This window comes from Siphateles boraxobius, unplaced genomic scaffold (genome assembly GCF_051911475.1).
Source record: "Siphateles boraxobius isolate OS27281-9 unplaced genomic scaffold, OSU_SipBor_1 1, whole genome shotgun sequence".
Classification (NCBI taxonomy): Eukaryota; Metazoa; Chordata; class Actinopteri; order Cypriniformes; family Leuciscidae; genus Siphateles; species Siphateles boraxobius.
In genome coordinates, this window is record NW_027508699.1 from 6,845,334 (window position 1) to 6,857,635 (window position 12,302).

Here is a 12,302-nt window from a genome sequence, read left to right on the forward strand (position 1 = left end):
TAGACTTGCCAGGAACATGCTGGATAGTGAACCGGAAAGGCTGCATAGCCAGATACCACCGTGTGATCCTCTCATTTGTATCTTTCATCCTTCCCAATCACTGGAGGGCTTTATGGTCTGTTTCCAACTTGAACTCCCTTCCCAGTAAGTAATATCTCAAGGAGTTTAGGGCCCAGTTAAATGCCAAACATTCCTTCTCTATTGTCGAATAGCGGACTTCCCTTGGAAAGAGTTTGCGGCTTATAAAAGCCACAGGCCGTCGCTCACCAGGTGGTCCCTGTAACAGCACCGCCCCTATGCCCCTCTCAGAGGCATCCGTCTGCACAATAAATTCTTGATCAAAGTCTGGATTGTACAGCACAGCATTGTCTCTTAACGCCGATTGAATATCTCGAAAGGCCGTCATCCTTTCTTCTGACCACTTGCATTGATTTGGACATCGGAACCCCACCATATCTGTCAACAGGGCAGCCCTGCTAGAGAAGTGAGGGATAAAACAATTATAAAATCCTGCCATTCCTAAAAAGGACTTGAGTTCCTTACGTGTCTGTGGAATGGGAGATTCCTCTAACGCCTGGACCTTTTTGACTTGTGGTCGCACTACCCCGTTGCCAATGATAAAGCCCAGGTATTCGATTTCCCTCCTGGCTACAGCACACTTGGCCGGGTTCACTGTGAGGCCTGCTTCTTCAAGGCGCTGTAGAACCTCTTGAAGGTGTTGAACATGCTCCTCCCAGGTAGTACTGTAGATGACTATGTCATCCAAATAAGCTGCAGCAAAAGTTAGTCCATGTAACACCTGATCAATAACTCTCTGAAAGGTAGCCGGTTCCCCATGCAGGCCAAAGGGTAAAACCCGGAAATGGAATAGCCCCCACGGTGTCCTAAATGCAGTTAAAGGACGGGCCTGTTGTGTCAATGGTATCTGCCAATACCCTTTGGACAAATCGATAGTCGTCATTTATTTGGCTTTGCCCAGTCGATCAAATAAGGCGTCTATACGGGGAGTAGGGTATGAGTCAAACTGTGATACAGAATTCAAGTACCGGAAGTCAATACAAAATCAGATACTCCCATCCTTTTTCGGTACTAGAACCACCGGATGACACCACTCGCTTTTAGAGGGTTCAATAATTCCCAGCCTCAGCATCAAGTTCACTTCCTCCTTCAAGTCCTCTTGGAGTCTCTCAGGTATTCTGTAACTCATACGTCTAACAGCTGCATCAGGTTTTAATGCCACATCATGTTGTATCAAAGATGTCAAACCAGGATATTCTGAGAAGGTTTTTCTGGGGTACATAGAGTTCTCACTTGGGATTGCTGATCTTCAGGCAGATGCTCCAGATTAATATTTCCCGCTACTGGTCGAGGCAAGTACTGGTCTTCCCATTCCTCCTCCTCCTTCACATGCCGAATCATCATCACTTGCGCTCTCTGCTCAGGTCGGGATACCCCCTTCTTCAAAAGGTTTACATGAAGTACTCGGCTAGCACGATCTTGCCCTGGAATAACCACTTCATACGTGGTGGGATCTAGCTGGTTCTTGATCTCGAAGGGGCCCTGCCCCTTGGACAACAGTTTACTCTCCTGACTTGGCAGCATCACAAGTACCTTTTCTCCAACCACAAAGCCTCTTTCCCGTGCCGATTGGTCGTACCATGTTTTTTTGTTGCCTCTGGGCCTCCATCAGGTGGGTTTGAGCCAAAGTCCTCATTTTCTCCAGACGTTCCCTCATTTGCACGACATAAGACGCAATGTCAATAGGCTCACTCTTTCCATGGTCTTCTTCCCAGACTTCTTTAAGTAGTATCAGAGGTCCCCGAACTTCATGACCGTATAAGAGCTGAAACGGAGAAAACCCGGTAGAAGCCTGGGGTACTTCTCGATAGCAAAAAGAAGATACGGGAGTCATTGGTCCCAGTCTCACCAACAAATTTCCACAGCATTTGTTTCAATGTCTGATTAAATCGTTCTGTGAGCCCATCAGTTTGAGGATGGTAAGGTGTTGCACGCAAACTCTTAATACCTAGCAACTGCTAGACCTGTTTCAGGAGATTGGACATGAAATTGGTCCCTTGGTCAGTGAGAATTTCCGCTGGCAGCCCGACTCTGGAAAAGAACTGGACTAGACAAGTTGCAACATATTTGGCTTTGACAGACTTTAAAGGAAATACCTCTGGGTACCTCGTAGCATAATCGGTGATCACCAGTAGAAACCGGTTCCCCGCACAGCTCTTTTCCACCGGGCCAACGACATCCATGCCCAGCCGTTCGAATGGTGTACTGATTACGGGAAGGGGCTTAAGGGGCACTCTTGATGGACGTTTGATGGATACTTTTTTGACAATCAGGGCAACTTTTACAGTACTGGGCAACATCCACTTCCAAGCCGGGCCAATAAAAGTGTCTTTTGATACGTGCAGTGGTTTTCTTTTTCCCTGGGTGGCCAGCCCAGGGAATGGAATGACTCAGATGAAGGACAACCTCTCGAGTATCCTGCGGAACCACCAGCTGTTTCACCAGTCCGATCTGGCGGTAGAGTATGCCCTGTTCAAATACAAAATGCTCACCCTTGTCATTAGTGGGTCCCTCCCCTGTGATCTCCTGGTTTGCTTTCTGTAGGCAAACAGCAAGACTACCAAATTTTTGCTGTAATGCAATTATGTTAGTAGGCAGCTGGACATATGGGCTTAGATTGCATGTACTCTCTACGGGCAATTTGGAGGCATTATACTCAAGCTTTGCTCGTCCCTTTTGACGTCTAGATTTTCTTGATTTTGGGATACCCACCTCTAAGTCTACGTCATAAAAGGGCAATGTCAAAAGAGTCTGTATCGCTTCTTCCGGCTGCTTTACCATGGACCTTGTTATCACTATTTTGCACTGCTGCGAGGGCTTAACCAGATCTAGGAGTACTGGTAAATCACGACCAAGAACTACGGGATATGGAAGATTATCTGCTACCCCTAATTCTAACAGATAGGTTTGACCTTCAACCCCAATATATAGGTCTGCAGTGGGCACCATTCTTTCCTCCCCATGTACGCAGCAAATGGGTAATTTATTATAGGCCCTAATTAAGATGGAGCCACAAATTTCCTGTTCACCAGGGTCTAGTCACTCCCAGTATCAACTAGAGCCTTCAGTTCTTTACCGTTTACGGTCACCGTCTTAATCTGTTACAGTACATTTGGTTTATTTATCTTCGCTACGCTGCCTCTGGGAACATAACATAAGTTAGTTAGTTTAGCTGCATTTTGTGGGCAGGCTGGCCTTGTGTGGCCCTCTTGTCCGCACTGGAAACAAATGACTGGTCCTCTTGAAATGTTATACCGTCTAACTTCTGGAAAATCTCCCTTGAGAGAATTACCCGCCCCAGGCGCTGGTTTCTGATGGAACGGGGCCCGTCGGGAGTCACTACCAGTTGTCCAACTCCACGGTTGATTCTTCCTTCTTACAGCCACAAAGACATCAGCCAATGATGCGGCATCCGCTGCGGTCCTAGGGTCCCGTTCCCGGACCCAGACCTGGAGTTCAGGGGAAACCATACGAAGATACTGCTCTAGAATGATCATTTTACCCACCTCTTCGATGGTTTTCTCCTGGGGTCTAATCCACTTGCCATAGAGTTCCTTCAGCCTTATGTACAGTTCTTTTGGGCTCTCGGATGGATGGACATCTAAGGAGCGAAACCTCTGTCTATAAGTCTCTGCACTGATATCATATTTAATGAGGATGGCTGCCTGACCTTCTCATACTCGATACAATCATCCAAATCCATATTAACATATGCAGCCCGTGCTTTGCCAGTCAATAACGGAATAAAATGAAAAGTCCAATCGGCCTTGGGCCAACGGCAAGCTGTGGCAATTCGCTCAAAAGTTATTAAAAAATGCTCTATATCATCAGAGTCAGCTAACTTTTCTAGTCGAGGTTCACGAGGCCACGTTGGTCCAGAATAATCACCAGTAGGGTCAGCATCCCTTGTGTGGGAGGTAAACTGGTGAGGAGAACGTCGGGTCCCAGGATCTGCATCTCCACCCTGGACGTCAAGATAATCTAAATCAGTCGGGCGTGGCTCAGGAGTAAAGGAGGTATGAACCTCAGTCTGTAATAAGCTGAATTGATGTTGGAGAGCTCTGAATCGTCACTCCTGTTCTCCATTCTCCTGCTTCCTTGCTGCCTCCCGAGCATCCATTTTCACCATATGGGCTCGAAACAGGCCAGTCAAATCACCCAATGATGGTTCTCTACTTGCCGGCTCATTTTCCCCATCAAACACCTCTTCGTCTATAGTCCTCTCCTCATCTCTTTCTTCTCGCTCAGTTGGAGCAAGCTTAGACACTCCTTTCTTTGGCGGTGGACTCATAACTCCTCAAAAAAATTATAATTAAACAAGAGAAAAAAAAAGAAAACAAAGAAAAAAAAACCTGTGTCCTCTACTGGCTTATCTCACCGCTGCCACCATATGTCAGATATAGCCAAGTAGTAAGGCACAAGGACACAGGATTTCCAACAAAAAAATGGGTTTTATTTTACCCAAAAAATAAGAAAAGGTCCCAATTAAAGGATACAAAATAAATCCACTTGTTCTAACAAATAAACTAGATGGACTTAAATAAGCTAAAGTAAACAAAACAAAAATTAACGCAATATAACGAAAACTAAGGAGAACTGAACAGAACAAAAATTACCCCCCAAATGAGACAACAAACAGGTATTTATCACAGACGATGAGCTCAATTAAACAAGACAGGGGAAAGCATACAATCAACAATTTATAAATCAACAAATTAGTTACAAGTTAACTAATCAAAGTAAATAGAGTAACAAACAAACAATATAAGATTACAAACCATCAATTGTTAAATAGAAATAAATTGGAACCAATCAAAAACATAAATTTCATTTTCTTCACCCCCCATGACACAGCATCTAGTGGGTATCGGCAAGCGGAATGCTCAGACCATAAATATTTACTGCTGCATGTACCTGAGCCCTTTGTCCGTCAAGGCTGTGATGACAGAAAGATGCACACCTGCAGCCAACGCCATTCATCCAACCTCCATGCCACGGTAACTTAAACTCAAATAGAAACAAGGATAAGGAAACAGACATAGTACAACGCAAGCCAGTAACGCAAGCCAGTAAGCTCGACAGCCTTAGTCAAACAGGTTGGCGCGTATGGTTGGGTTGCGGAGAGATTGTGAGATTGTGGTTAGGTCTCAGCAGCAAGAGGGAAGTAGAGGTTAGTAAGCTGGGCTGAGTTGAGTGGGGGACGGAGGGGGGTGACTCTGGGACGCCAGAGTCACTGTCGAGCCCTCTTGAGGTGTCGTGGGCTAGTCGACGAAACACTGAGGACAGAAGGTGCCCACTTGAAGACCCTAGAGATGTTCCCTACTCCGCTCAATCCAGAGGGTTGTTATGGGGGGACCGCACTGTAGTTGCAGCCGTTGTGTGTGCTGACGCGCAAATACACTATTAACACCAGACAGAAGGAGATTCATGTCACCAGATGGAAAGAAGCGTAAATGGATGGAGAAGCATAGGTTACTGTAAAGCTACGTCTTAGTTGGTGCTTATCTTGGCGAAAGCCGAGTACAAATCAGCATGAAGTTTTAACATCTACTCTCGTGTAATGGAAATCATGAAGATCTGGATACGTCCAGTGACTGCGGTGAATAGTGCTGCTGGCAACAAGGGAAAGACCTTGTGACAGCCTGGAGAGACAGCTGACAGGAGGAAAGAGACCCCAATGGGGCTGGTAAGGGTTAGCTACCCTTGTCGGCAGTATCCAGCTCTGTGTTTACAGGATGCTGGAGACACCCGCCCAAGGCTTCTGAAAAATTAAAGAGGAAAATACCCCTAGAGTCTGCGAGAGGAGGGGCGGAAGATGACTCAATGGTGGACAACATGGTTAACGACTTTGGAATGGAAACGGATATGAGTATGGAGAGTACTTCACAAAAGACTAGTTCAGGTTCAGCAGTTAGCAAAGCCATTGAACTCCAAGCTTGTGTCTGTGGCTGGAGCAAGGCGACAACGGTCAGGGGTTTGAAGATTCATCAAGGGAAAATGAAATGCTTGAGGGAGAAGGGACAATGGCCTCGCATTGATCAGTACTTCTTACGGAGTCAGTCAAGTCAGTCGAATGAAATCCAGCGACAGGAAGCATTCCACAGTTCGCAGGATATCAGCACCCCTGTCATAGAGGAGAGGAGGGTTTGCACAGTTAGTGATGAACACATTGATTCTTGTGAACCTGGTCAGACTAACCAGCATAAGAGAGAAAAGAACCTCAGCGGGCATAGGCCTGGAGTTAGATGGCCAAGAGCTTGTGAGAAAACTGCATGGGACACGGTAAACACAGATCTATGCTTTGCATTGGAAAGATTAACTGGTACAGTTGAAAAGAAGCTGGATAAATTTGGGGACATCATTTACGCATATGGAAGTGAGAGGTTTGGTGTGAAAAAAAGGAAGGAAAAAGTACAAACTACTCCTGGATTGTCTAGACGGCAGCAAAAAATTGAAGGGTTAGTTAGAGAAAGGAGACAGCTGAGGAAGCAATGGAAAAGAGCGGAACAAAGTCAGAAGGAGGGACTCAATCTCTTACAAAGGGCCATAAAAGATAAGCTTGCAACATTACGCAGAGCTGAGCGCCTACGGAAACGCTACAAAAAGAAGGAGCGTGCGAGGGCTAATTTCTATAAAGATCCATTCAAATTCGTAAAGAAGTTATTCACCAGTGAGAAGAATGGCACTTTAAAAGCATCTAGGGTTGAGCTAGAGAGATATTTGGAGGAAACGCATACAGATGCAAAAAGGCATGAGCCTATGTCAATTCCATCAGACATGCCACCTGTCAATCCACCAGAATACCAAATGGAGGTCTGTGCACCTAAGTGGAAAGAGATAGAGCAGGTTGTGAGAAAGGCAAGGGCTTCATCATCTCCAGGGCCTAATGGAGTTCCGTACAGAGTGTACAAGAGTGCTTCAGGAGTTCTAAGAATTCTGTGGAAATTGATAAAAGTGGCTTGGGAAAGGCAGGTTGTACCTAGAGCATGGCGCCGAGCAGGGGGAGTCTTTATACCCAAAGAAAAAGATGCTACAAGCATCAGTCAGTTTCGCCCTATTTCACTATTAAACGTCGAAGGCAAAATTTTCTTCAGCATTATTGCTCAGAGATTGTCAACCTACCTATTAAAGAATGGCTTCATTGACACTTCAGTTCAAAAAGCGGGCATTCCAGGATTCTCAGGATGCTTAGAACATATCAGTGTTATCTGGCAACGAATTCAATCAGCTAAAAAGGAGAGGAAGGAGCTCCACGTGACATTCCTGGATTTGGCTAATGCATATGGTTCAGTGCCACATGAGCTTCTTTGGGCATCATTTGATTTTTTCAGGGTACCGATGTCGATAACAAATTTAGTGAAAGCCTATTTTGGAGATTTGCAATTTAGTTTCTCAACTCCAGAATTCAGCACTACATGGCAATGCTTAGAGGTTGGAATAATGGCAGGATGCACCATCTCTCCACTGGCTTTTACCATGGCAATGGAAGTAATCATTAGGGCATCAAAATGGGTAGTAGGAGGAGAGCGCTTGGCTTCTGGGATGCGACTACCACCAATCAGAGCATACATGGATGACATGACAACCATGACTACAATGGTAGCCTGCACTAATCGGTTATTGGGGAAGTTAACAGATAACATTGAATGGGCACGAATGCAATTTAAGCCTTCTAAATCAAGGAGCATCTCAATAGTTAAAGGCAAGGTAGTAGATAAAATATTCTTCATTAATGGTGAGGCAATACCAACAGTTTCTCAGAAGCCAGTGAAGAGTCTAGGGAGATGGTACGATGGGGATCTAAAGGACACAGTTCAAGTGGGAGAAATTAGACGACAAGCAGTGGAAGGGTTGAAGAGCATAAACAGCTGTGCTCTACCAGGCAAACTAAAACTCTGGTGCTTTCAGTTTGGTCTACTGCCAAGGTTGCTGTGGCCACTGACTGTGTACGAGGTTTCTTTGACAACAGTGGATAAGCTGGAAGCGTTAATAAGTTCATACATCAGGAAATGGTTGGGAGTTCCACGCTGCCTCAGCAGAGTGGGACTTTATAGTAAAGGAGTATTGCAGCTGCCAGTCTCTGCTTTAACCGAGGAGTTTAAGTGTGCCAAGGTCAGACTGGAAATGACTTTAGCAGAGTCACGCGACAAATGTGTAAGGGAGGCAGCCCCTGTGGTAAAAACTGGTAGAAAGTGGTCAGCAAAGAAATCTGTAGTAGAGGCAAAGGCTGACCTTCAAATTGGGGATATCGTGGGACAGGTACAGCATGGAAGAGGGGGTTTTGGGCTCAGTTTAGCTCCTCCTAAATGGCACAAGGCAGGCCCAGCTCAAAGGAGGAAGCTGGTAGTCAACGTGGTGCGAAAGCAGGAGGAGAGGATGAGATGTATAAAGGCCATTTCCCAGGCCAAGCAGGGAGAGTGGATGAGGTGGGAGAGTGTGGAACAACGAAAAATGGGCTGGCAAGACCTTTGGTCAATGGAAGAGAGTAGGATCAGTTTCCTTATTAGGTCAACATATGATGTTCTCCCAACCTAAACCTCTGGGTAGGAGAGGATCCCTCTTGTCCTTTGTGTTCATCACCTGCCACATTAAGGCACATTTTGACAGGATGTAAGGTGGCTCTTAGCCAAGGTCGGTTTACTTGGCGCCATGACCAAGTATTGCGATGTTTGGCTTTAGCATTGGAAGGCAAGCGTAGTATGACCAATAAGTTGCTGCCTGTTCTAGCAAAACATTACACGCAGAAGACAATATTCCTCCGCCCAGGCGAGCAACCACAAGAAAAGGTGCTAACACCAATTCTCGCCCAGGACAACTGGAAGCTGCTAGGGACTGGAAGATGCTGGCTGATCTTGATCAACGGCTTATTTTTCCACCTGAGATTGCCACCACTAACCTACGACCAGATATTGTTTTGTGGTCTGGATCAGCACGCATTGTTCAACTGATAGAGTTAACAGTGCCATGGGAGGATGCGGTAGATGAGGCATATGAGAGGAAGAAATTGCGGTATGCTCATCTGGCCACTGAAGCAGAACAGCGAGGATGGAGAGTCCAGGTTTATCCAGTGGAAGTGGGTTGTCGAGGTTTTGTGGCACACTCTACAACCCGGTTCCTCAGAGACGTCGGATTCAGTGGTCAAGAGTTGCGTCGCACAGTAAAGAACTTATCTGAAGCAGCAGAAAGGAGCAGCAACTGGCTGTGGTTGAGACGGAAAGATTCTAGCTGGCTGGGTACAGGCCGCCATGCTACGGTTTCGTAGAATTCATGAAAACTTGAAGAGTCTGTTGGTTTATTTGTATAGGTTGTATAGTATTTACAGTCATTACGTTCCTGTGTATATTGCGTGAATGACGGGTGGTTGGGCAGATATTGTGTTTTGCGGTAGGTGGTATGCCATACGGAACCGTTGCCACTGAAACTGCATATTAACGCACCAGTGGGGCTCGACAGCCTTAGTCAAACGGGTTGGCGCGTATGGTTGGGTTGCGGAGAGATTGTGAGATTGTGGTTAGGTCTCAGCAGTACTGTTGGTTTATTTGTAGAGGTTGTATAGTATTTACAGTCATTACGTTCCTGTGTATATTGCGTGAATGACGGGTGGTTGGGCAGATATTGTGTTTTGCGGTAGGTGGTATGCCATACGGAACCGTTGCCACTGAAACTGCATATTAACGCACCAGTGGGGCTCGACAGCCTTAGTCAAACGGGTTGGCGCGTATGGTTGGGTTGCGGAGAGATTGTGAGATTGTGGTTAGGTCTCAGCAGCAAGAGGGAAGTAGAGGTCAGTAAGCTGGGCTGAGTTGAGTGGGGGACGGAGGGGGGTGACTCTGGGACGCCAGAGTCACTGTCGAGCCCTCTTGAGGTGTCGTGGGCTAGTCGACGAAACACTCAAGTGGGACAGAAGGTGCCCACTTGAAGACCCTAGAGATGTTCGCTACTCCGCTCAATCCAGAGGGTTGTTATGGGGGGACCGCACTGTAGTTGCAGCCGTTGTGTGTGCTGACGCGCAAATACACTATTAACACCAAACAGAAGGAGATTCACGTCACCAGATGGAAAGAAGCGTAAATGGATGGAGAAGCATAGGTTACTGTAAAGCTACGTCTTAGTTGGTGCTTATCTTGGCGAAAGCCGAGTACAAATCAGCATGAAGTTTTTACATCTACTCTCGTGTAATGGAAATCATGTGCACTCCAAACCAACGGACGGAGTACTAACATGTATAAATAAAGCTTTTGCAAATTTGTCAAACAAAATCGGTGTAGTGATTTTATTATACCTGAACCTTAAATCCTATACTATACTAAACTCAAATATAACTGAATGATAAAGAGAAAGAAAATAACTATCAGTATGCAAATAAAGGTATGTATCGTGAATGCCTGCGTATCTGTTACCCTTATCAATGTGTGGCCACAGGTTCGGCCATCACAGTGTCAAATGTGTCTTTCACCACCAACAACCCCTGTTTCGGAAGAATTTGGTCAAGGATATTAATATCTAGCTCTAGATAACCCACATATGGGATATCAAGGCCGTTTGCTGCTTTTAACACCAACCACCCACACTCCTTCAATGCATCTAAATCCTTTCCTGCAATGTGCTGTTTAAAAAACTCTCAGTTATCATGGAAACCATAGAGCCAGTGTCAATCAAACTATTTATTTCAACACCCCCCCATCTTCACAACAGTGACTGGACATTGACCCACCAATTATTTAAAGATTTCCGGGCTAGTTCCTTGAACCACAGAGCCAGGTAACCCCTTGCTTACTGTGTGGCTCTTCACAGCAAAGGGTGTTAGTTTAACTGCCCAGGCTTTTGAGCTTTGGGATTGGATACATCATCCGTAGGGTATCTCTGCTGCCCCCATACTTGACTGGGGTTCACAATCTCACTACAATAACGCCCAATATGTCCCACTTTCTGACACTTGAAACAAATAGGATGTCCCGAGGGATCAAAGGAATACGATCTTCGTGACACTCCCCGCTGCTGCCTATTAAAGGCTTGCAAATTGGACATTTTCTCAGTTAAATCACTTAATTGCTTTTGCTGACTTTTCACCATACCAAACAGCTATACTTACATTGGATCTGTACTCTGTTTTGCCATCACTGCTTCATTATCCATAGTACTGAGGTTCTCAGAACCAAACAATGTTTCAGAAACCCTCACCCCATCACCAGCCCACTCAACAGCTTCTTTCCGGACATCAGGGAATGTTAAGCTTGGTTTCTGTCTAATCATTCTTTTTAACTCTCTACAGAGTTCTTTACTTCTCACATTCTCTGCAAATTGATCCCTAAGCATTGCATCCTCTTCCGACACACCCTTTGGGTTACAACTTTTTAGTTCTTTTAACAAAGCCATTAATGCATGTGAGAACTCAATTAGTGTTTCAGTTTTTCCTTGTTGCCTTTCAAAAAACTGTCTCTGTAATGCAGTAAATGATTGAGCACTTCCAAATACTTCAAGCAAAGCTTCAAAAATTCCCTCTGGCCTGGACCGTGTTTCCTTAGATCTATACTTAATTTCCTGTTTTGCTTCACCCTCTAGATGTTCCCAAATATAATCAACTGCCTGGTCTGGTGTAAAGTTACGGGCCTTAAACACACTTTTCAGGTCCTCAATCCAATCACTCAGAGGTACACTTGAAAATTTACCGGTATAAACTTTACATCTCTCCTCTCTGGGAACATAAACCACCTCTACCTGTGTTGTGCTTCGTTCTTGCCGCACAGTCCCAGTGTCCATTACAGTGCCTCTTGACAGTTTCTCGTTCTCAATAGCCAGTCTATCCTTCTCTTCTTTCTCCTGCCCTAGTCTCCTCTTTAGATCTGCCAGCTGATCCTGAAGCTCCTCCATTATGATCCTCTGTGCTGCAGTCCTTGGCCCCTTTTGCTGATCGTCTTCGTCTTCACCACGTTTTTGATTTAATTTGTCCTCAAAAAAAAGAAAAAGAAAAAAACAGAAAGAAAAAAATAAACAAAAAATAATAAATGAAAATAAGAAGTACACCTAAATTAGGGACCCCATCCTCGTCGCCAAAATTCTGTTGTGCGGGTGCTTAGACTGATCACAACGTACAAAAATATCTTCATAAATACAGCTTTTATTATCAAATTCTCTAAAACCGGGTTTAAACATCCATCCTCCTCAGAAAAAAAACATAAAGCATAACAACTTTTTTTTAAAGAAAGAAACCCCAAAAAACCTCA